The sequence below is a fragment of the Marmota marmota genome, unplaced genomic scaffold (assembly GCF_001458135.2).
Source record: "Marmota marmota marmota unplaced genomic scaffold, marMar, whole genome shotgun sequence".
NCBI classification, from domain to species: Eukaryota; Metazoa; Chordata; class Mammalia; order Rodentia; family Sciuridae; genus Marmota; species Marmota marmota.
In genome coordinates, this window is record NW_025999900.1 from 55561326 (window position 1) to 55587089 (window position 25764).

Genomic DNA, 25764 nt, shown 5'->3' on the forward strand with positions numbered 1-25764 from the left:
ACTGGTGCTAAATAAATTGTTACGATAAGGGTACAGAAGTCCGAGAACACAGAAGTCTTCTGGAATCCATGCCTTCAGAGAGGGTAAACCCCAGGCTCCTCCACAGCAACTGTACATGCCAGGTGATGATGGAGTCACATCTCACAGAACCTTATAAGCTCTAAAGGATCTAAAGTGCTCTCCAGCCAGGTGCAGTGGTACACACCTGTAATCCCAGCACTCGGGAGGCGGGAGGATTTCAAGCTCAGCCTGGGCAACTTGGAGAGATCCTGTCTCAAAAATTGGAAAAGAGCTGGGGCCGTAACTCAATGGTAGAACATTTGCCTAGTGTTATGGTTTAGATATGAAGTGTCCCGCAAAAGCTCATGTGTGAGACAATGCAAGAGTTGTTTGGAGTTGAAATGGTTAGATTGTGAGAGTAGTAACCTAACTGGTGGATTAAGCCATTGATGTGGATTAATTGGGTGGTATCTTTAGGCAGATGGGGAGTGATAGAGGACATGGGTCACTGGGGATGTGCCATCGGGGTTTATATTTTGTCCCTGGTTGGCAAAGCTAGCTCTCTCTGCTTCTTGTTGCCATGTCCTGAGCTGCCTTCCTCTGCCATGCCCTTCCACCATGATGTTCTGCCACTCCTCAGGCCCAGAGAGATGGTCAGCCCACCGTGGACTGAGTCTCTGAAACCATGTGCCAAAATCAACCTTTCTTCCCCTATGTTTTCTTGTCCCCTCTTTTGGTCACAGCAACAAAGAAGCTGACTGTAACACACCAGCAAGCTGGAAGCCCTGGGGTCAGTCCCCAGTCCTGCACACCATGAAGTGCTTCCCGAGAACATTACACTTAACCCAGTGTGACTCCGGCATGAGGGCAAGAAGCAGATTCACAACTGGGACAGACCTTGAAGAAGACAGGAGAAGCCATCTGACCTAAAATCCAGCCAGCCGCTCGATAAACCCAAACATTCCTTTTCTTAAAAGAGAGAGACACAGGGCTGGGTTGTGGCTCAATGACAGAGCGCTTGCCTCTCATGTGAGTCACTAGATTCAACTCTCAGCACCGCGTATTAATAAATGAATAAAATAAAGGTCCATCAACACTAAAAATGTTTAAAAAGAGAGAGAGACACAGAGGAAAGAAAAGGAATGGTGGAGAGTAGTGATTGAAAGTGAATGCTATGAACTAAAATAATGTAAAAATTAAATACATTAGAAAAACTCATGTTTTGGGAAAATGGGATGAAAGGAAAAATAAAAATGCTCAAATGTTCATCATTTAAACCAGGGAATCAGTTAACACAAGTGAGCAAGACATCTAACTTTAAAAAAAAAATGTTTTTAACGAAAGAAATGCAATAATTTCAACATCTTAATTTTTTTGATTCCTAGCTTTATATGGCTCTTTGGAGAAATATCTCTTAATGAAGAAACATTTATATGAAGTTTAATGATTTCTTTATTTCCTGTCAGTTATTTTTCCTTTTTAATTCAAGTCAAATTTAATTACTGATTCAAATGTCATGTGAATTCATCGCATTTTTTGCAATAGCTTTTCTTTCTATAGCTATATCTATTATCTAACCATGTTCTGATGCCTAAAAAGATGTTTGAAATTATGTTCACTCAATAGTAATGATTTTTTTCTAGGTTGACAGATTTGAGATGATTTCTAACTTTTAGATTTTTCCGAAGTGTTTGAATTCTTTATATAAAGCATTTTTATTAATCCAGTGGAGGTATTTTTCTTAAGGGGTAAAAAAGAACTGGAAGCAAGTCTACCAAGGTGCTAATGGTTATTGACTCTGAACTGTAGCAATGTTGTTGACTATGAATTGTTTCTTGGTACTTGTCATTGTTTTGAAGTAGTCACAAATAACAGAAAAATATGACATAAAATGTATTCCATACTATAAGGTAGGAAAATGGACACTTTTGGATTTGGATATTGGCAAATTTATTAATTCCTCCAAATTTTGGTTTCCCCATCAGTGAAACCGATTAGCTGCTCTAACCCCACAGCTGAGTTGCGTATCTTAAAAGATACAATGTCGGCCAGGTGGGTTGAAGCAGGCTTGCTATCCCAGCGGCTCAGGAGGCTGAGGCAGGAGGATTTCGAGTTCAAAGGCAGCCTCAGCAACTTAGTGAAGCTCTAAGCAACTCAGCGAAACCCTATCTCTAAATAAAATACAAAAAAAAGGACTGGGATATGGCTCAGTGGTCTAGTGCCCGCGAGTTCAATCCCTAGTGGACACACACCCCCCCCAATAAAAAGATACGACATCTGTAAAATGACCAGAAGTTCCTGAGTCAGATTAGTCTCAATAAAGGCACAGGGACAAACTTCAACCCTGTTCTAAAGATGCCGGGCTGTGTTCATGGACTTAGGACTGTCCCCTTCTCATCCTAGACTCACCCTGGCAGCTGTCTCTCTTTCCATTGTCATTGTGCCCATTGACCCAGCCACCTTCACTATCTCTCCTGTGAAGGGCTCCTAGATGAGACATCTAAATGTGTCCTAAAGTACTGATTAAATACAGTCCAGTCCAGCTGAAAGTGGAGCTATCCAAGGATAACTGGTCTCACTGTTGGGGGTTCATGGCAGCTATTTCAAGCCTTTGGGGGCCATACCTGTATTCTGCTGTGTTCACCCAACCATCATTCATTTTACGAACACTTACTGAGCTACTAGCACCTACCAGGTGCTGCCCCAGGCATTAGAGGTAGAAAGAGGAAAGGCACAGCCCAGGCATCCGAGCTTCAAACTTCAGAGCTGATTCTGCATCAAGAACTTACCAAAGAACGGTCCCAGATGCTCAGAAGGGTGTTAATATAGATTTTTTTGCCCCTTACAGTCTAGATAAGATGCATCAAAACCCTCCATTCCTCCTTTCCCAAGATTGCCGTGAATTAATTCTAGGGGCCCTCTTTTGTGGTCATCTCTGACTCTGAAATTCTGAGTAGTCTAAGGAGGGTTTTGTCGTGGGCCCTAAATGCCTTCCTGTGCCCCCCGCCCCGCACACGTGCACCCGTTCTTCCGGCTCCTCCTCCTTCCTTGCCACCTCATTTCCCATCTTCTCTGGCTCATTCTGGGGAACGACCCGTTCTCAGTTCCTATGAAGAATGGAGTAGTTCCCTCCCTCCGAGGCTCTTCTTCCCTTTCCAATTTACCCCTCAATGAGACAAGGCCCCACTGCCTTGGATCTCCAATAACTACCTCTAAGTAGCTTCACAAAGAAGAAGAATGCTTTAACATCACTGCTGATGAGGATGCCATTATAGACAGTGGTCCAAGGTCTTCCTGGGACGTGGAGCTGTCAGGGTGGGAATATCCAGTTACAGCCTTTTGTCTTTGGCTCCAAACACTTCCTGTGTATTGTGTCACTTGCTTCTCATCTCAGTGATGGAGGCTGTGGGGCCAGTCACAACAGTCTGAAACTCCTTGTGCAGGGCAGACAGCTGCTCGCTGAAAGTCTCAAGTATCCATTCTCTGCGCTGGAGTGTGGCGACTGTCACTCACCGACAGACAATGGCCTCTTACCAGAGAATCTCAAGGACGATTTTAGAAAATGCCTCAATCCGTTCCCTTTCAAAGCCCTACCTCAGAGGAAACTTCACTAGAGCCCTGGATGGTTCCATGAACAGTGGATGTACTGGGCAGTAGCTGCAGTGGGCAGAGGGGTGGGCCCTGCTCCCCCGGCTTCAAGTTGCCTGCCGAGTTTCTTAGTCTAAATCGCAGGGACGAGCTCGTCAGGCGGTTCTAGGGTGACTTCTAGTCCAACCACTCACCAGCATTTCAGCCGCCCAGCAGCCTCTGGCCCCCATGGGAAGCAGAGGACGGTGATTGATTTGCAGGTGTTAGAAAGTCCCCTAGACTTCTCACCCTCGGACTCTCCATTTTCTTATTAAGTTAAACCCCAGGATCCGTCCCTTCTCGCTTTCTCTTAATTTCCTCATCTTTTTATCTCCTAGCTCCAAAAGCTCATTTCTGGTGTTTCCTGTGGACCTGACCGACCTCAAGGGATTGGGTCATTAACAACTCTCAGATTCTCCGAACATTAAATGATGGTGTCACCAAAACCCTGAGGGGAAGGGGGTCAGCTGCTCCACCCAGTCTTGCCCCAGGAGTAATGACCAAAGAACTCTCAGACCAGGTGCCACCCGACATATCCACATTTATTAAACATTTTTTTTATTGGCATTCAGGTCCCAAACCAGTTCACACAGCATGTACCGTGAGCGTGGAGTCGCACCTCCTGTCCCCCCACCCTGTAAAACAAACGTCAGGTGCTATACTTAGGATTCTAAGTGCCCCCAAAGGCCTACGTGTCGCAGGCTTGGTCCCCAGACAGGTGGTGCTGTTGGAAGGAACCTTTAGGTGTTGGGGCCTGAAGAGGAAGTTAGGTCACTGGAGATGTGCCCTTGAAGGAGAGATCAGGACCCCAGTCCCTCCTCTCTTTCCTCTTTGCTTCTGGCTGCCATGAGGTGAATACACCTCCTTTGCCATGCACTGCTACCGTGGTACTCTGCCTCCCCAGGGCCAAAAAGCCACAGGGCCAAACATGTGTGAATCAAAATAACCAAAACTGTGAATCAAAATAACCCTTTTCTCCTTATAAATTGTTTGTCTCAGGTATTTTGTTATAGTCATGGACTAACACAAGAGCCCATGGACCAAAAGGTCAACACGAGGCAACCAAAATATTTAGGTTCTGTTAGACAAAGGACCATTTAGGGATACTGCTGAGGACTGAGCTCAGTCACTCCCCCTTTCTCTCCAGTTGCTCCCGTGTGATTTTAAGAAACACATTTCTGACTGTTCACTATGAGCCAACATAGTACCAAGACCTCCTGTTCATTACCGAGTGCAGCCCCCATGATAACCACGTGACATAGGAACAGTTAGGATCCCCTGTCGTACACCTAAGGGTCTGGAGCCCAGGAAAGGGACTTGCCACCTTACAGATGTTAAAGGATACACAGTTGAAGGACTCACAGTTAGGTCTGGGCGATGCCAAAGCTTGGAACACTTGTAACATGATTCGCCATGATACCAGTCACACAGAGACACAGACAAATAAACTAAAAGAGAAACAAAAATATCCCGTTGAATCGCCATCTCACTTCCATCAAAGCAAAGCTTCCCTAAGCAACATTGAAAGTTGCTATTTCCTCCCTCCTTCTATCTCACCACAACCTCCTCCTCCAATCTCACCACAACCTCCTCCTCCTATCTCACCACAACCTCCTCCTCCTATCTCACCACAACCTTCTCCTCCTATCTCACCACAGCCTTCTCCTCCTATCTTACCATGACCTCCTCCTCCTATCTCACCACAACCTCCTCCTCCAATCTCACCACAACGTTCTCCTCCTATCTCACCACAACCTCCTCCTCCTATCTCACCACAACCTTTCTTCTCCTCCTATCTCACCTACCTCGCAACAGGCTGAGGTCATCATGGGCTTTGCATCACCAGAGCCCATCCACACTTCAGCCTGTACATGGCCACCTCTGGGCAGTCCTTGGCACTGTGGCCTGTGCCTCCCTGAAACTTCTCACTAGCCTGCTGCTGGTTTGGGGTGCCCCTCTCCTGGGCCCCCTTCCTTTTGCATCCTATTGATATCCTCCAGCAGTGCTTTCACCCCTGTTCCACAAGACCCTTCTGGAGGCTGCGCTGATGTCCTTGGCTTATCCTGCTGGTTGTGGACCAAAAGGCTAAGCGGGCCTCAGTCTCGTGAGCGAAGCTTTCTTTGCAGGTGCTCGTTGTACTGCAAAACCCCCCAATAAGAGAAGCCGGTGCACCCACCCGCTGACCCGAACCTGGAAGACTCCTTAGGGTTAGTTAATTAGCATGAGGAACAGCAGGGCAGCCTTTGACGGAGGGAATCGCGGGTCAAAGCAGGACATACTGTGATTAAGTGTGATCACCCGTGAGTCCTTATGATCAGGATACCCCTCAAAGTCTAGTGTGGCCACGGACTTGCCTGCCCTGCTGTGAGAATGCTGTCTGTTGCCCAAGGCATTCATGTGATGGGTCAGATGTGTGTCCCTGAGATGAATGGACACTTTTTCTGAAATTCCGACCGCTTACTGATCTATGTCTTCATGTGTCAGCACTTGGGGTGGGACTCACTTGCCCTAGAACAACTGCGGGTGAGCTCAGGAGCCCCCACCCCCAACACTAAGAGCCGCCTCCAGGTTCAGCAAAAGAACTTGACAGCCAGTGAGTTATGGAATCAGCTTTGGGTCCACAGCACGCCCTTTGGAAAAGATAGAATCTGAGGTGGTAAAAATATCCAGCTAGTGGATATTTTTATTTTTTTAAATGAGTACTGTATTTCAGAATCATTTTCAACTTACGGAAAAGTTGCAAAGATAGTACAGAGTTCCCTGAATCCTTTATCCAGCTTCTCTGAATGTTTACATCCTACATAACCCTGGTACAAATGGCAAAACCAAGACATTGATGCTGATCTTAATTTAACTTAGCTGTTTTTAACTGAACTACAGACTTTTCTCATATTTCACTACTTTTCAGATTTTCTCAGATTTCACTAAAACTCTTTCTGTTTCAGAATCCAATTAAGGAGACCACATGCATTTAGTATTCTTGTCTCAGAAGTCTCTCCTCTGACCTATAACAGCAGCAGTTTCTTAATCTTGACTTCCTTTTTTTTCTTTTTTCTTTTTTTTGGGGGGGCGGGTACTAGGGATTGAACCCAGGGGTACTTAACCACTGAGCCACATCCTCAGCCCTTTTTTATTTTTTATTTTGAGACAGGGTCTCACTAGGTTGCTTACAGCCTCACTAAAATTGCTAAGACTGGCTTTGAACCTGTGAGCCTCCTGCCTCAGCCTCCTGAGCCCCATTACAGATTGCACCACCGTGACTGGCTTACCCTTGACTTCTTGAAGACTACTTGTCAGGTATTTCATGGAATGTCCCTCCGTCTTGGTTTGTCTGATGTTATGTCGGGATGAGACTGCAGATATGAGTTTCGGAGGTGAAGCCTGCAGAGGTGACCCATCCCTCTAGTTGCCTGTCATCAGGGGCTGCACAACATTGGTGGGCCTTGCTGCTGCGGAGGTTGACCTTGATCCCTTGGGTAAGACAGTGCTTGACTGATTCTCCCAGACAATGTTACTATTTTCACTTTGCATACTCTGTAAGCAAATGATTAATTCCAGTATCCCCATCCCAAAACACACACACACACACACACACACAGGAAGGGAATTAAGCCTCACCTCCCGGAGGGAACGTATCCACATATATAATGTGGAATTATCTGAAAGAAAGAGACCTCTGTGGACACGGTAAGGCTTAAAATGTTTTGCAAATTGGGGGGCAACTTTCAACGGCACAGCCAACTTCTACTCTGACTTATTTGATTTATCTTGCTCCCTACTCTCTCCCTCGAGTGAGAATTAAACTCCATACCACTGTTTTGGTCTTGGGAGGAAACTAAGCCCATGAGACAGAATCACCCTCATTTCTGATGTCACCATCTTGGGAGCGAGGAACAAGCGAGAAGCTAAGCTTCCCCTGATGACAGGACCCAGGAGTCCTGAGGGCAGGACCTGGGTAGAGTTTCTCTTTTCCTGTTGGGTTGATGCTGTGACCCTTGGTCTTGCCCTCCCAGCTGCCTTTGGAGCATGAAGGACAGAGGCTCAAACAGAGACGCTCAGATCCTCGAGTAGCCATTGACTTAGACTCTGTTCCATAAGCCGAATGTCCCTGGAGCCAGAGGAAAAAGAAGGATGAGACTGGAAAGTTGATGCCATTCTTTTTCTTGGTGGCCATCTTGAGTTTTTTCTGGTGCTCAATCACGAGTGCATGCCTGTGATCCAGGAGGAACTAAGACAGGCCATCTGCAAGGTATCACATAAGCCGGGCGTCCACTGGGCAATGCCATCTCAATCCACCAGAAACCTGAGGATCATTCTAGTGTCTCCCTCCACCTCTACCTCCACACCGATCCGACCCCACGCCGGCTGTTTCTGGATCTTACAGACATCAGTGTGCAATCGAAAGGGCTGGAATGTTCCAGCCCTGCACATTCCCAAGAAGGTCTGGCAGGGCCCAGCTGCTGGGAGACAGCTGCTAAGCCCTGGGAACACCCTGCCTCGGAAAAGAGTCTGTGCTTACCTGGAGCCTGGGGCCATGCCACGTGGTTTATCCTGCCCGTGTAGTTCAGGGCAGAAGCCGTGGGCCTGCAGCATCGGGGAGACTCCAGGAGGTGCTGAAGACAGAGTAACTAGTCACAAAGCCACGTGGGGGCTCATGTCTAAGAGACCAGTGTGCAATAAACTCTCAACAGCAGGGCTCAGGGGAGCTTCCCTGGCCAGCCACACCGCCCACGTTGCCACACCTCACCGTGGAGAGAACGCAGAGTGTCTGTGTGACTCCACAGGGCAGGTCGCCGGAAGCTCACCTCTGGTCTTGCCTGGTCTGCAGCTTGTGCCTTTGCCGATTTGAATCTGTGACTTTCACCATGAGAACGTGCACTGCCAGCAGAGCAGCCTTCCCGAGATCTGTGAGGCCCGGCGAAGCACCACCTGAGGGCAGTCGTGGGGACCGGTCCCCTCTGCCCCTGGCGATGCCTTAGTTTCCCTCTCCTCCCCTCCTGACAGCGCCCTCCCCCAGGCCTGCTTCCTCCTCCTCCTCCTCCTCCTCCTCTGCTGGGCAAATCACTGCCTACGGCCTTCAGCGGGTTTTCTTTGCCTCCAGAATCGAGAGCCCCCTTGGCATAACACTGAAGCCTTCCTGTGGAGGGAAAGGAATGGGCAGCTGGTGGAATGGCAACTGCAGCGCCAATCACCGTGCCTCCAGGGCGGGGTGCAGCCTGGGTACCATCGTCTGGATACCTGAGGCTTGGGGCACCACGTCACCGTGATCGTCTGGATCTTTCATCAGGATTTCTTTTATTCTAGATGGAATTCAAAAGCTCTTGCCTGCTTCCCTCTGCATAGCACCTATGCATAGTCCCACGTAATATTCAATATAGACAAGTGTTGAAATAGCATACTTTAATATTAATTCCTCATTAATATGCACAACTTTTTATATTTTTATGTATCAAATAAAAATCAATTTGAAGAAAATCCATTTGATCACTATCATAATCCAAACTTCTGATTCATCTTTTGACCAACTTAAAATATACTCTTTGCTGCCAGCCAAGCCTGATTCTACCTCTGCTGCAAGGAGCCAAGTCCAGAGGGGAACCAACCTGGGCTTTGCGGGGAGACCAGGGTTTCCACAGTTCTGGGTGGGTTTTCCATTAAACCCTCTCCTTCATCCAAGATCATTCCTATCCCATGACTATGCTCGTGGCCCAAGAGAGGCAAGCCCATCTGAGCCCATCTGATCTGCCTGCTGCCCACAGAAACTTCTGGGAGGATCCCAGCTGCCATTCCTTAGCAGGAGTTTGGGGACATCTGCTACCTGGAGAGGGTAAGGAAGCAGAAATCTTAATTGAGTGGCCACATCTCAGGTTTAAGTGCTACCCAAAGGATGTGTGACCCTGCACATTAATTTTTTAGGACCCCAGAAACAGAATGTGTTATTACTGGCCCCCCCCCATTTCCTTGGGAGTCTTTATAAGACAAAAACCTCTGATTGAAATGGCAGGGATTCCAGGGTCAGTGTCTCCCTGATGGGACTCCACCTGGGAGCTTGAGTTCACTGATGTGGGACCCAGACTGGACGGTTCTGGGTCCCACAGATTGGTATTATCAAATGCTCCCCCAGATATGTACCCATCACTGGTCAGTTGGTGATGGGACACAAAAGGGGGCCCTTGTTCACAGTTTGCTGATGCTCAGACACACTACGGGCATCTGGTTGGTGGGGAGGCAGCTAGCGTTGCTTTGACACTTCCCTTTCCTTGTTGGGAAAGAAAATGAATCATCTTAAAAATCATGTTCCTAGTGAAAAGTAACATCTGTCTCCAAGTCGAAGTTAAAGGTCATAGAACATCCTAATTATTTAGGAGAGGGAGAGGCTACTATCACCATCATTAACAAAAACCTGCTTGTAAATTGTGAGTGGGGAGTGGAGGTGGAGGGTGGGCAGGTGTGTCCTCCCCACCTGCTCAAACTCTGACCATCATTTGTCACCTTTTCTGTGTATCAGGAGACCATTCAGATCTTGGCTCTGCCACTTGCTACTGTGTCACGGGCCAGTTATGTGATCATTTGTGCTTCAATTTGCTCATCTGTAATACGGCATGGGAAGCCATGTCTTCCAAATCGTGGTGAGGACTAGAGGTGGACTAGAGGTGGATGAGAGGCGCACCCACCCCTGCCCAGTGCAGAGGTGGCCCTCAGCCAAGACAGAGGCTACTATCACAATCTTAACAAAAATCTGCTTGTAAATTGTGACCATCACTGCTTCTGCCCAAAGGAACCTTTTTATTTTGTTAATGAACAGCATAAAGACAGCGTTTCCTGTCTCTGCTGCCAAATTCCATTGGGGGCCATGTCTCCTGAGAGCCATCCGTGCGTCATCCTGCTTTTCCTGGCTGGCAGGGTGCTCCTGGGACACCACCAACATGCTCTGCCTGTCTCTCTCTCTCCTTCCCCTGTCCTCTCTCTCCTCCTCACCCTCGCATCCTAAAAGGATGCGATGTCTCCTCTCCTCTCCTCTTTCGGAGGCTGAGCTAGCCCCACCCTCCACCACCATCAACCAAGAGTGACGCTCCTCCGTCCCTCTACCCTCATCCCCCACGGGACCTTAACATAGAGCCTCACAGGGAGGGGGGCAGAATTCAGGGAGAAGAAGCACGTATTGCTTAGCTCAGTGTTTGGCACATACTAAGTAGCCAGTAAAATGGAAGCCTTGTAATTATTGTCTTATTTCTATATTTGCCCCGATTTCCTTCACTTCATTATGAGTTTTTGAGTCAAAGGTTGAGCTCTGGAACCATCTCCTGATGATTCCCAACATGAATTGTAGATCAGTGTTATAGTTTGGACAAGTGTCTCTTAAAGGCCTGTGTCCTAAAAGCTTGGTCACAGCCTGTGGCACTATTGGGAGGTGATGGAACCTTTAAGAGGTGGGGCCTAGTGGGAGGAAGTTAGGTCATTGGGGGTGTGTCTTTGAAAGGAATATTGGGACCCTGCTCCCTCCTCTCTCTTTTCTTTCTGGCTGCCATGAGGTGAACAGTTTCCTTCACCATGATGTTCTGCCTTGCCCTCAGCCCCAAAGCAACAGGCCAACCAAGCATGAACTAAGACCTCCAAAACCGTGAGTCCAAATGAACCTTTCTTCTTTAAGTTTATTAGCTCAGGTGTTTTGTCACAGTGACAGAAAGTCAACTAACAGTTTGAAACAAGAGAGTGAGAAGACACAAATGGAGGAAAGAATAGAAGGGTGATGAGCTGTCCTGGCTCACAGAAACATTTGAAAGGAACCATCAGCAGAGGAGGGCAAGTGTTTACCACCAATGTGGTTCTCACTCCCTCCCCCTTCCTGTGAGAGGGCCTTGCTTCCACAGGTGGGTTCAGGTGTGTGAATTGGGCTAAGTCCCCAGAATGAAAGCTCTGATCTGAAGATGGCTTTAAGTGCTAAGTGAGGGGAAATATGAGAGGATCTAGTACAGAGAAGATCTAAGTACCTGGTGCGTAGAAGGTCCCGGTAGCTGTTAGCTCCTTAGCAAGTGGAGCAGTTGGGGCCTTGTGTTGACTGCATATGGACCCAGATGAGGTCTGTCCTCAGACATTAACCATAGGAGGTGTTGTTAACCGTGCAGAGCTTGATAAATGTGCCTGGATTATGCTCTTCCTCAGTGGTGCAGGTGGGAGTCGGGAGTCAGATTTTCTGGATGAATAGTGGGCAAGGTAAATAGGCCCCAACACCGTAAGGACGGCACCGAAGGGCATCCATGTGTACAAGCTGACATGCCATCCACATGGGACCTCCAACCACCCCGCTTGCTAAGGAGCCAACACTGTCAAGAGCTTCTCTGGGCAAGCGCTGTGCAGAACCTCTTGTGTAGTTTCCTTCATTTAGTACTCAAAGCACTCTTAAAGGGAACATATTTTTTGAAAGGCCAAGGTTTGTCGTCGGAGATTAAAATGCACACACACAGATAGCAGTGACAAAGATGAAGCACCTTATTGCAAGTTGGTGTTATCTTATATAGAAAGTGAGAGTCAGTTATCTTAAACCAGGAAGCTCCCGGGGCCAATCATAGTAAAGCTCAGGTCATCACCTACGGTGCATGCATGTCCGCCCTGCATAAGATTCATGGGGGGCACGAGCTGTTCACGAGTGTGGAAGACAAGAGGGCCAATTAGAAGGTTTTCAAAACAACTTGTTATCCACCCACTGGCAACTTGCCCGCCGCCATGTTGCATTAGGGGCTCCTTATCTGAAAGGCCCAGGGAGTTCTAGCCGTCCACTGGCAATTTGCCCACCGCCATGTCTGAAAGGCCCAGGGAGTTCTCAGGGAGACTCCCAAATTCTCCCTTTTTTGTTATTATATGGAAAGGGACGGCGATTCGTTCTGGCTACTTACTGCTGAGTGGGGGTGTCACCGGGGAAGGGGTCTGAAGGAGGGAAGTTACGAGTCCCCACAAGAGAGCTGCAAAGATTGGTATAAGGTCAGATGTGACATCATAAAATGTTCCCTGTAGCCAAAGGTCCATTATCACTTCAGTCCAGTCCGTATAAGTCTCCATGGCGGTACAAGCCAGACATCATCAGATATCGCTCTCAAGAAGGTATCCCAGGAATCTTTGAAGGGTTTTTCAGCATTGTGAGGGATGTTCTCTGGAGAAGGCAGTTGATTCTCTGTGGCCAGAAGCTAATAATTTCTAAGTAGAAACTGGTTAAAAGTTTGGTTAGAGATTTTACCTACTTGAGTTTGAATAAACTTTATAATACATGGTAAAAATAGACACATTAAAAAGATTACACATAGTGGTCCAAGGTTAGGCCACACCCATGCCAGAAGGGGAGAGGATATTAAGGAAGAGAAAAGGTTTTGACTTGTTGAGGTCCCTAAGGTGGCTGCCAGGTCAGTGAGCTTAACAACATTGTCTTCTACAAGACCCGATTCATTGATATAATAACAGCATTCTTCCCCAAGGAAAAGACAGGTTCCGCCCTTTTCAGCAGTGAGTAAATCTAGGGCCCTGCGATTCTGAAGGGTGACTTGTGCCAATGAGGTGACCTGTTTCTGTAAGGATGTTAGAGATTCTGCTGTGGAAGTAAGTGCTCCTTCAAGTTTTGAATTAATGTCCTTGACAGCCCATAGGGAATGACCTAAGTTTTCCTCCTGATAACCCTGCGCTTGCCGCTGAGGGCGTTAATGAAATGCCTATCACTAAGGGAAGGAATGCAGCCCATTTTCCACGTTTTAGAGGGTTAAGGATGGATTTTACTTCAGAGCTGCTATAGAGAGTGAGTTGTGGGACTATGGTGACTAATAAACATGGGCTAGACATGTTGGAGAGTATAATGGCGGTGAGAGTGTCATTGCACCAGAAGAAGAGACCTGGTGGGGAATAAGTGGTGTGGTTGATGGTTAGGTTACAGTGGCAAAAACCTGCCAGAAGGGAATTGGGAGTCGCGGATCCCAGAAGGCAAACCTGAGGAATTATGGTGTGGTTATTTTCCTCAGGTTCCCATAAAGGAACATTCTGCAGGGGTTTAATAGGATCCTTTTTTGTAAGATGAGTTGGGCAAGCTGGAAACATCCGCACTGGAAACTTTTATTGGAACTGAGGCAAGTAAGGGCCGTGCTAGGGAAGCGCACAGAAAGCAATTTGCTGGACTTGCATGGGGGAAAGTTTGGTTTAGGTAGGACAATGTGTCAGTGATGATCTGTAACCAGGTATAGATCGGTGAAGCCTGAGAGTCAGAAGTGCGTTGGCTTTCTAGGGATGCGAGCAGCCATTGTTCTGCTTGTTGAGACAAGAGAGACTGGGGGCCCTATAGAAACATATTCCTGGGTAATGGATAAGGAACCACAGGGAGTGGAGGCATACCCACCGCAATAAAAGGATGCTTTTATTCCTGCTGCCCAGCGTGGGTTCCCAGGGTCTGGGATAGTCAGCTTGTATTGGTGGGAGGCAGACTCAAGTTTGAATCTTCCTACATTTAATTGCCCTGAATATGCATCATGAATTCTGCATGACCAATAGGGGCAGCCCCTGTAGGTTTCCAGCCACTGTTTGCAATAATCCTTATTTTGGTCATATAGAAAACATAAGTAAGGGCAGCTGGCTTGCTTAATGAGCTCAGAGAAAGAGGAAGAGAGTACAATATAGATGGCTGAGGAGCACCCTGTTAGGGGACAGTCAGAAGTGGTAGCCAAGCGGGTGGTCTGGGTGTTTTTTGTGTGTATGTTTCTCTCACCTTGAATCTCCAGACATACGATGGTGAAGGCATTACCCTTGGGGTGAGGATGAGGATGAGGATCAGAAAGTTAAGGTTCATTTTCGGATATGTTCTCAGCTATGGGTGTAAGGGCAGAAACACGAGAGACGAATTTTTAAAGGGTCAGTAGGGTGGGGAGAGCAAGAGTATGTAGGTGTGGATTCTTGCGAGTCCTCTGGTCCAATGTTGCCAGAATCAGTTTCCCAGATGCATGGTTTGAGCCTAGAAATGTGAATCCATGGAGTTGATTATTTGTGAGTCTGAGTTTTGCTGCCGAGGGAGTGCACATGATAACCGAGGCGGGGCNGGTAGAGTGTAGGAATCAGGAATAGGTAATTGTTCAGTCTGTATTCCGGGGGGGGGGGGGGGGCGGGGTAAGAATGAACGGCCGTACATAACCTCAAATGGGAAAGGTTGGATGGTTTCTTTGCCCTGAGATGCAACAGGGCCAAGGGGAGGACCTTAGTCCAGTCTAAGCTTAATTCCATGGTGAATTTGGTGAGGGTTTCTTTGAGAGACCGATTAGTTCTTTCAACTTTCCCGGAAGCTCGGGGACGGTAAGGGCAATGGAAATGCCAAGGGAGTGATAGTGCGCTAGCCAACCCCTGAGTTATCTGCGAGGTAAATTCTGGGTCATTATCCGATTGGATGGAAGTGGACATCCCGAAACGAGGAATTATGTCAGATATCAACCAATCCACAACCGTGGACGCCTGCTTATTGGATGTGGGAAGTGTCTCTATCCACCCTGAGAACGTGTCCACCAGTACTAAGAGATATTGATGTTTACCCTGGGCATGTTAGTGAAATCAATTTGCCAATCAGCTCCCGGGGTGTGGCCACGGGCCTGATGAGAAGGATAGGGTCTGGATTTTAAGGGGGTGTTGGTATTGGTCCTCTGGCAGATCTGGCATGTGGATGTAACCTGTTGCAGAAAGGTCCGATCGTCAGAGGAAAGAGGGAAAAAAGAATGAAGGAAAGTCGATATGCTCTGGGGGCTAGAATGGAACAGTGAATGGAGAAATCTAATGAGCTGGTGAGGGTCAGGAGGCCATTCCCCAGAGGAAGGGTGAGGGTCAGGAGGTCATTCCCCAGAGGAAGGGTGAGGGTCAGGAGGTCATTCCTCAGAGGAAAGGTGGAGTAATGAGGAAGAGGATGGGGCCTGTAGGGCGGCTGACCTGGTCAGCTTTAGAGTTGCCCACTGTGGCAGGAGAAGAGTCGGTCTGACGGGCTTCACAGTGGACTATTCCCAGCTGTAAAGGCAGTGTGGAAGCTCATAGAAGATTAGAAATAAGGCTGGCATTTATAATAGCAGTTCCTTTAGTAGTTAGGAGTCACCCAGTTGAAGAGGGTCCAATTCAGTTTGTGGTTGTGCTGGGATTGAGGCAATGAACGGCGCAGGAAGGCACCAGTCTGCGTGTTCCCTTAGGAGTTTGTGTGGAAGTATGAGATAGGGCAGGTAGGACACAAGGGGAGGAGGAGTGATTGGAAAGCTTTGGGCGGTTAAGAAAGGGCACCCATGGAGTTGCTCAAAGGCCCATAGAGTTGCTAAGGCCTGAGTGAGCCCTTGGGGCTGCCTGAATTCAGGTGAAGGCCAACAGCAAGAGATTGGGCCAGAAGAGCCTAAGTTCAATAGCAAGTTTAGTGAGATGATCCCTGAGAATGCCGTTAGGCCTCTCAACCTTACCCAAGGATTGGGAGTTGGTGGGGGATGTGGAGCTTCCAAGTGATGTTGAGGCCTTTGGAGTCTAGTTGAACAACATGAGAAGTGAAGGCCAGACTGTTGTCTGACTGGACGGAGGCGGGAAGTTCAAACCTGGGAATGATCCCCTCAATGAGGATGGAGGCAACAGTGACAGCAGTTTCCCTGGATGTAGGGAAGGCTTCCATCCAACCTGAAAAAGTATCCACCAAAGTAAGTAGGTAGCGAAGCTTTTTGTGCCTAGGCACGTGAGTGAAATTGATCTACCAGTCTTTGCCTGGTGGCTCCTCATTTGAGGTGTGGGGAGTTTAGGTTTGATGCTTCCTTGTGGGGATGCTGTAGAGCAGACAGAATAAGCAGAGTGGACCTGCTGGAGAGTAGTTCTCATTCCTATGAAGTGAAAGAGGGGTTGTGAAAACTGGAAAAAGGGGTTAGAGAGGGTTTTAGATGGGCACAGAGTCTCTGGAGCTGGAGGAGTTGGTCATGTGTCATAGGACTCCGTCTTGGGCACCAGGGCTGGTAGTCTTAAAGAAGTAGTTGATTGACTGACTGGTTGGTGAATCTATATATCTGATCTTGCAGGAACTTCTGTAGGCAATTTAACAGACATGGTCCTATTAGTGGTCCTATTAGGAGAAATATAAAGAGGACTAACAGGGGTCCTGAGAGGGGGAGGAGCCAAGGCCATACTTGACTGAACATTCCCCATGGAGACTGTTGGCTAGTTGCTGTCTCTTCTTTTCTAGTTGTTTTTGTCTTTTATTACTCCTAGGAATGACTTTTTGGCTTCACTGTTTTGGGTAGGTGTTTAAGATCAAGCTGGTCAAAATTGACTTTGTTTCTATTCTTGTTAAGAGTCAGCCAAGTTCCCATAGGGGTCGCTCGTGGGGGAACTTGAGAGCAGCTTCTTAGTTCTGCTAGTGCCGTTTGTGCTAGGATGGGTCCAGGTCTTGCTTGACCATGTGGCTTCCCTTGGAAGCATCAGGGATGTCTCCCTTCTCTGGTGACCCTCCTATTCACAGCAAATGCACGGATTGGCTTTTCATTCTCCAGTGGTCTCATTAATCTCCCTGATCAGGAGGTTATGTGGCCCAGAGTTGCAAAGCTCTTTAGAGAAGTTTCCTGCTCCCTGGATTCAGATTGACTCAGAGGGCCAGAGCCAAATATTGGGGGTTTTTTGGCCATTTTAATTTAATTTTAAATCTTGATCCTAAACATCTAGCAAAGTCAGTTTCACTTTAAATTAAGAGTACTGGGCTTTACCTGAAGTCTGGCCTACTTTGGAGTCATTCTGACATGTAGTAATATGGGAGGCACAGCCTTATCTCAGGTAAGACAGGGCTCTTTATAAATCTTAGGTAAAGTGTTCTAGTATTGAAGCTGATCTTTGCTTTTTAAATATCATTTTATAAAGTTTACATAAATTATTGTTCAAGTTCACATGAATATTAGCTAACACAATATAATATCACATCTAAAACATGAATTAAAGAAAGGTTGAAACTTTCAACCTTTTGTAGAAAAGTAGCAAAGTACTTTTGTGTTTTGCAGTACACAATTAATCACATCTGTTGACCATTTCATGAAAACATAAACAATGTTTAAGTATATGGAATTATACTGTTGTAGGGACGGACAAAGCAAGGCACCTAAGATAGCAGTGAAGATAGGGAAACAGTCCTATTTGGTTGCAACCGGATTCAGAGGGCACTGCTTCTGTTGTAATAAATTAATCCCCTGAACCCCAAGTTTAGGTAGTTTCAGAATTTTGTGCCCAACATGTAAGAGAAAGGGCTCAGAAGTTCACAGTCTGTAGAAGTTCACAAAAAGCAGGGTTTTTTTTGTTTGTTTGTTTGTTTTTTCTGTTCTGGGCAAGTTAACTTTTCAAGGATACCTGGGAAGGGGAGAACTTTTTCTTTTTCTCTCCTCCCCCTGCCAGCTGTTACCATGGAGCCCAGTTGGTAATTTCCTTATCTTAGAAATGTAGCCATCTCTGTGAAGCCCCAGCTCAAGGCCAGAGGCCTTGTTCACATATTTTGTGAAAAACTAGAAAGGGGGTATCTAGCTTTTGGAGTGCTGATTTTTCCAGCCAGTGGCCAAGTAGAACAGGGCAACATGAAAAGAGGACGTTTATCTACTGAACTCTTTTATAGGGATTTTTTTTTTTTCTGAAAGTCCTAAAATCAGCCCTGGTGAAGATTTCTGGAGAAGGTCAGTTAAGACTTTTCTGTGGGCCTGGTAGGGAGGGGGAAGACGGGAAGGCGGGGCTGAGAGCAGCTCTGGTGGATCTGAGAATGAGGAAGGAGATGTGTAAAAGAATAATGGGAAAGGGGTTTGGGATTTTCCTAGCAAGGAAAACTTGAGCTGCAAAACAGGTAGAGCAGAGGGGAAGATGGGAGTGAGTATCCCAAAAAGCCTGTAGGGGACTTTAATTCTTAGTAACCTGCTTTCAGTGATGACAAAGCAACTTTAAAGGCCATTTTCACCAGATCCTGAATAGGAGTCTGAGGGCTCTCCTCAGCTGGTTTGAGCTCTGGGTTAGCTGGTAAGAGGACCTGGTGGGACCCGTGGGCACTGACAGGAGAAGAGAGGAGTGAGTGGGTGGAGGGGTACCTCAGTACCTGCTACCTCAGCAAGGGGACAATGGTCTGAGAACCGGCGGAGGTTTGGGTTTTTGATCGAGTAATTGGAGGGGAGAAATCAGGTCGCTGAGGTGAGAGTGACAGCAGAGAGTCTGGGGCAGAAGGCTGAGGGTGAGGCTCTATTGGAGAAGCATAGTTCAGGGTGGGGGCGAAGGAGGGAAAAGGCCTCCACACAGGGGGATCTCCTTCCACCCTTTTGAGCGCTCACAGAAGTTAAAAAGGTCACGCAGAATTTGAGGATCCAGAGACCCCTCTGGGGGCCATTGGTTTTGGTTGTCTAATTGGTAATATGGCCAATTCTGTGAACTGAATTTGATGAGGAGTTTGGGTTTTTATGTCAGGAGTGAGGGACAACCGGTTAAGATTAGCCAGGAGGCATTTGAGAAGGGAATCGGCGGGGAGGGAAGAAGAGGCTCCCATGATGACTCTCGGCAGGAAGAGAAGAGGCGAATGGCCTGGACTGGAACAGATTTTGGTTGAATTTCCTGCAGGCGTCCCCGACAGGAGAAGTCAACCAAAGAGACTCAGGAGAGCCGGGGCCGGGAGGGCAAATGAGTCGTCACCCAAGAGCCCAACAGCGAGACCTTCTGAAGGCCGGGAGTCACAGGCCGCCTGACGTCAGGGCTTTTCCCAGGAGAGGAGAAGGAAAATTTAAAGAGAGTCAGGGAGTGCCTATTCTTCTGTCCCTTATAGCTCATCAACCATGAGATGGGCATCCAGAGAGTCCACCGTAACTGTGAAAGTCGTGGTGGGGTGCGTTCTCTCCTCCAAACTAGGCGTCAAGGGCCTTGCTGGACGTTCACAGCCAAAGCCTTTGCATATAGCTGTTTGGAGATGGATTCCCAAAGAGGGGGAGGGGGACTCACCAGTTGTCGATCAGAAGTCCTTACCTATTGGAGAGCTGGTGTAGGGTGGAATGTAGCAGCGCTCAAAAAGGTGAACGAGGACGGCGAACCTTGAGAGAGGGGGTCCTCAGAATGAGGAATTTCCCCTCCCGGGTCTCGGCACCAATGAAAGGCCAAGGCTCGTTGTCAGAGATCAAAACGCACACACAGATAGCAGTGACAAAGACGAAGCACTTTATTGCGAACTGCTGCTAGCTTATATAGAAAGTGAGAGTCAGTTATCTTAAACCAGGAAGCTCCCCGGGGCCAATCATAGTAAAGGTCAGGTCATCACCTACGGTGCACGCACGTCCGCCCTGCATAAGATTCATGGGGGGCACGAACTGTTCACGAGTGCAGAAGATGAGAGGGCCAATTAGAAGGTTTTCAAAACAACTTGTTATCCGCCCACTGGCAATTTGCCCACCGCCATGTTTGAAAGACCCGGGGAGTTCTCAGGGAGACTCCCAACATTTTTATTCCCATTTTACAGAGGATAATTAGAGACAGAGCTGTCTAGGGTCACAGTCATTAGTTGCCATTCATGTGGCCATCTTTTCAACCCCCTAGTGTCCATGAAGGCTCAAAGGAATGGTCTGCTTGCTGTTTGAGTCTCACTGTGTGACACAGCTCCAGGTGACATCATTTGTAGGCCTGGATATTGAGGAGGAAGTGTGTGTGGGGTTTGTATCTGTCTGTTTGGCTGTGGTGATGCTGTGTAACAAAAAGCTCCAATCCTCAAAGGCTGGCCATGGTGAGCGCTGATTCAGTTCATTGTCTGCAGCTGGGGACAGCTGATCCAGGCTGGGCTCTCTGGAGGTGGCTGTGTCCCAGGTGTCTCTCATGCCCCTCCTGGAATCAGCAAGCTGCCTGGACCAGTCTTCTTATGGTGACAGCAGAGAGACAAGTGACAGGTGTAAGCACAAAAGATGAAGCAAGGCACTTTCGTCTGTCTCCTGACCAGCACAAGCCCCAAGGCCCACCCAACGTCAGGGGCAGGGAAATAGGCACCGACCATCCAGGTGAGGGGGCAGGAAAGCCCCACGGCAGAGGTCGGGGCTGCAGGGAAGAGCCGAGGTTTGGGGCCATTCTCTCTCCCTCTTGGCTGAACCTGGCAGCATCTGGTGTCATAAAGTAGATGCAGAAAAATCTTCAGTTCTCTCCGGAGGACACCAGAATGTTTATTTCTGCCTCCACTCAGCAGGATGAACGGGTGTTGCTTTGACTAAACACACTTCAGTGGGTTTAAAAAATACGAATTGGTTTTTTTCTGTACTTCATTGTCTCTGATGATAACATTAATGACCGTCTGATTCCAGTTGTCTGGGTCCTGAGCGATTACCAGGCATTCATTTTCTTCCTCACCTCCATGTCAACCCTGTGAAGTACCAGAGGAAGGAGGGAGCCGGCACTACCGTATAATTAACACCACAACAGAGGAGCAGTGGCGCTCCTTCAGCTCTCGCTAAGGCAACTGGCTCATGAGATGTAGAAGATGTAGACTCATTGCTCATCCTCGGGGCTCTGAAAGCAGAAGGTGCTTTGGAAACCCAGGGTATCAGTTCCTCAGCTGTACGCCCCAGGCAACTCATTACCCTCTCTGTTTTACTTTCCTGAAGCTGCTCTTGCAGATGACAAAAACTGGGTGACTTAAAACAGTAGAAATTCACACTCACAGTTTTGGGTGTCTAGAAATCCTCTTCCCTAAGGAACACCACCACAAGTCACCTTGGAGTAAGAGCCCACCCGAATCCAGGAGAAACTTCACCTTAACCCACCCAGTTTAATGAAGGACATCTGCAAAGTCCCTTGTTTCCATAGGAGGTCTCAGTGGGAGGTTCATAAGTTTTGAAGGGGACCCTGCCCAACCCAACACTCTCTCTTGTTTTTACTTTTCTTCTCCATCTATAAAGTGGTGCCTTGAGTGGGTTCTATATAATAGATTGCCCTGAGGATGGAATAAACGATGACAGGAAAGCTCATTGAAAGTGCTCATCAAATGGAAGCTGTCATTGTCACCGTCACCATCATTGCTCCCACTTTATATCCAATGAAATGAGGTCCCCACAGCAAAGCTGATTGTCATCCCCTAAATGTCAGAGACAGGTTTTCAGATTCCTGAGCCAGTGTGCCATACATACAGTAGATGCTCAATAAATGCCCTATGAAAACGAGCTGAAGTCCAGCAGGTGTGCATCCATCTGCAGAGCCCTGTGGTCACTCAGTGCTGGCACCTGGGGGCTGGAGTCCTCCACGGTCAGCGCTTTCTTCTCCACCCGGCTCCATTGCTCTCCAAAGTCTTGGAAACCGACTTCATTCCGCAGCTCTGGCCGGGGGTGGGCCGGCGCCCGGGGTCATGATGCTCTCTCTTGATATTACAAACTGGATTCCGTGAATTAGTCCATCCACCGCTGGCAGCTGCCTGGCTGGAGTCCTTCTGGCAGCTGGTTTTTAGCTGCTCAAATGCCATAGGGACTTGCCACTCACTGCTTTTCCCCAGGGGCTGGGCTGGCTCGAAGGCTCTGCCAAGTTTGACATTTGGTGAACACTCCTGTTAACAAATTGCACCTAATCTCACCTCTGCGGGGGCTTCGCTGGGTGCATAGCTCATGTCTCCCAGGCATTAGGGGCAGCCTGCAGGGACACATGGGCGTGCACTGATGGGCAGCTCTGTGGGCACAATCTGAGCAGAGCCAGGCCCAAGAAGATCAGCAGGGAGTGAGTTTGGCTCAGATGTGCAGCTGCTCAGCTCTGCCCAGGACCCATCTGTGACCCCTCATGACCTCATTTTCATTCTTGGGGAAGTCCCTTGCTCTTCCCCCATAAGCAAGCCACTAGATCAGACACCAGTCCCGGAAAACAGACACAAACAGACTGGCCCCTGCAATCTAGGCTCAGAAAGGGAATGAGGCACATACAACCTCCTCAATTAAGCTCATGAATGAAAAGGCTTTGAGAAGTGAGCTCAGGAGCACTCGCTTCTGGGATGGTCAGGAAGTTGTATAGACAGGTCGCATCTGAGTGGGCCTTGAAGGTTGAGTAGGAGTTTCTTGACAAGTCGTAGCAGAACTGGAAATATACGTCAAGACAGCAGACGCAAATCCCAGGGCATGTATGAGAAACAGGACTGGCCAAATATGACAGGAAAGCAGGAATTATGGGAGAAGCAATCGGAGAGATGATGACACCTAATCAATCATTGTCATCACCGTCACCACCTCCAGAGGAGTCAATCCATAAACATACAAGCACCGGAGACTGTCTGCAAGCTACTCAGGGTCTTGTTTTTGTCTGGTGGGAGATGATCCAGATGCCACATGTGCTCAGCAAGGGTCCCTCCAGGACTGTGGCTAGAACGCGCTCTCACCCCCGACACCTCATTCCCATGGCACAGCCCCGGACCCCTCCCCATTCACCCCAATGCATTCCATCCTCACCGCATCAAGAAGTAAGGATGAGGAGTCCACTTCACAGACGGGGAAAGCAAGGCCCAGGGTTTTGAAATGGGGAATGACCCGCTCAGGGTCTCCAAGTGTGGAGTCCTGAAAAAACTGACAGATAAAAGGAGGAAGGTTTTTCCAACTAACTTCCAGTCGTTGCAGAGTCAACCTGAACAATTCAGTGCACACTGTCATTGAGGTGCTGGGGATGGTTAGGTGACCCTGACTGGGAGGGGAACCGACCCATGAGCCAAAGACTACAGCAGGCCATTGTTGTCATCACTGAGGGAACTGAGAAGGGCTCCTGATGTACCCAGGAGGCCTGGGAGAATCTCCTCAAGTCCAGGAAGACAAAGAGAGCCAGAGATTCTTTGTCTCTGCACCAGCGTGCCCAGTGACAGCGTGGCCCAGGACAGGTGCTCGGTGGGGACTGCGTGAGTGGATTAACACTGGTTTATTAAGATTCGGAGCCTTCAGGCGAGAAGCGCTTTTACTCTTCTCAGACTTGGGCTTTCGCCCAGTCCCTGAGGGGTCCTGCCGCCAGCCCCTCAGGCAGATCCCACAGTCTGGGTCATTTCCAACACGAAGACCAGCCCTCATTTTGGACTCACCCTTATTAAAAAGTCCAGTTCAGGGGTTGGGGCTACAGCTCAGTGGCAAGCACTTGCCTAGCATGTGTGAGGCCCTGGGTTCCATCCTTAGCACCACAAACAAACGAAACAGGCTGGGCGTGGTGGCGCATGCCTGTAAACCCAGAGGCTCGGGAGGCTGAGGCAGGAGGATCTGGAGTTCAAAGCCAGCCCCAGCAATGGCGAGGCGCTAGGCAACTCAGTGAGACCCTGTCTCTAAATAAAATACAAAATAGGGCTGGGGATGGGGCTCAGTGGTTGAGTGCCCCTGAATTCAATCCCTGGTGCCCCCTCAAAAAATGTTTTTAAACGAAAAAAAATAAAGCCATGCTTGTCCATCTACAACTAATAAAAAAAAAAAAATTGAAGTCCAGCCCACTCCAAAGCACCCCGCCCCCACCTGACTCTTGGCTCAAGACTCGGGAAGCACTTTCCTTCCCCCAACTCTGCAGCTTCTGGCGCCCCCCAGTGTCACCACACACATGCAGAGGAGGGACCCAAGGAAAAGTTTCGGAAGTTTTGTAGAGTAAAGTGTCTGCCATAGAGCTGTCGGGGACGCTCTTCACTGGGCATACACCTCAGGATGATTGACTCCCCGGTCGCTAAATGCCAAGGGCATCCTCCCTAACCATGTGACAGCACAAACACCCTCTCGTGCTGACAAATGCTCCCGATGAGGGTGACATTACCTCACTTTGGGAACTGAGTCTTAGTGGGGGTGTTTGCCATGTTCTATTGGCCAACGCCTGTTGGTCCAAAGGCTCCTTCATGAAGCACACAGGGATTCTGGGGAGGTCCCATGGGGACTTCCACACTGTCCTGTGGTCTGACTTTGGCCTTACATCCTTCAGATGACCTCTTGTGACCCCCAGTCTCACCCCCAGGAGGTCTGCCACAAAGACCTGCGTGTGTCCTGTTGGGGTCCAGCAAAGCCTCTTGGTTGGGATCCACTGAAGGTTTCAGCCAGCTACTTTCAGTAGCATCCCTGTGTCCCGTGATGAATGACAGCTGTGCAGGTTGCCAGCGCCACTGAACTCCGCCCACCCTGCTGTTCCAGGTTGGGCCTCTGCACTGGGGTCCCTGAGCTCCGGGCTCCTGTGTTGCAGTCTCACAGTGCTGCCACCTGGTGTCCCCGCTCGGCAAAGACTTCAACGTGCAGCTGCCAAAAAGAGACAGCGGTCCCCCTTTTCTTAAGAGAACCTGTCCCCACAATTATTCTCCTTGCGTCTCTTTCACTCAGCAAGGGACAAGGAGAGGGGTATCTGTCCACTTCCACGAGCACCTGCCTCTCTTCAAGGTCGAGTCTTCCGTTAATTTTGTGGTTTGATGAACATGTCCTCAAATTTGGTGGTTGCGAAACTCATCCACCTGTACAGAAACATGGGTGAATTTCATGGTTTTGTAAATCATACTACTACAAAATATTTAAGCAAGCACTGTGAAGAAGAGGCCAGTGAGCCCACAAGAAGGTGCTCAGCATAATTGCTCATGGCCACAATGGGACCCCACTCCATTCCCTATACATTTGCACTGAAGTGGCTAAAAGTTAAGACAGAAATGGTATGTGACACAGATGATGGAGAGCACTCAGAACCTTTGTACCTTGCTGGCGAGAACATAAAATTGTACAACCACTTTGGAAAATAGTGTCTGTTAAGACTGTGACCAGCTTTTCCACATAAGAGCTGTGAGCACATACATCCACCAAACACTTGTGTGAGAATGTACACAGAGGTCTTCCTTGCTATAGCCAGTGGCTAGAAACAGCCCTTTGGATAGTTGTAGCACATACATCTGCAGATTAGACCATTAAAAATGAATTGCTAGACTGGGGTTGGGGCTCAGTGGTAGAGCACTTGCCTAGCATGTGTGAGGCACTGGGTTTAATCCTCAGCACCATCTACAAAAATAAATAAATACAAGTAAAGCTATTATGTCCATCTACAACTAAAAATATTTTTAAAAAATGTATTGCTAGATGGGCTGGGGTTGTGGCTCAGAGGTAGAGTACTTGTCTAGCATGCGTGAGGCACTGGGTTCGATCCTCAGCACCACATAAAAATAAAATAAAGATATTGTGT

General features: G+C 48.2%; 1 long non-coding RNA gene across 1 annotated transcript; it reads right to left on the reverse strand.

Annotated features, from left to right (window-relative positions):
- Positions 1 to 993: 993 nt before the first annotated feature.
- LOC125615340 lies at positions 994 to 25551 on the reverse strand. Its single transcript, XR_007345940.1, has 4 exons — positions 25513 to 25551; positions 21090 to 21092; positions 1205 to 1214; positions 994 to 1096 (listed from the first exon to the last, which is right to left on the reverse strand). It is a non-coding gene; the product is annotated as an uncharacterized LOC125615340 (long non-coding RNA).
- Positions 25552 to 25764: the final 213 nt, after the last annotated feature.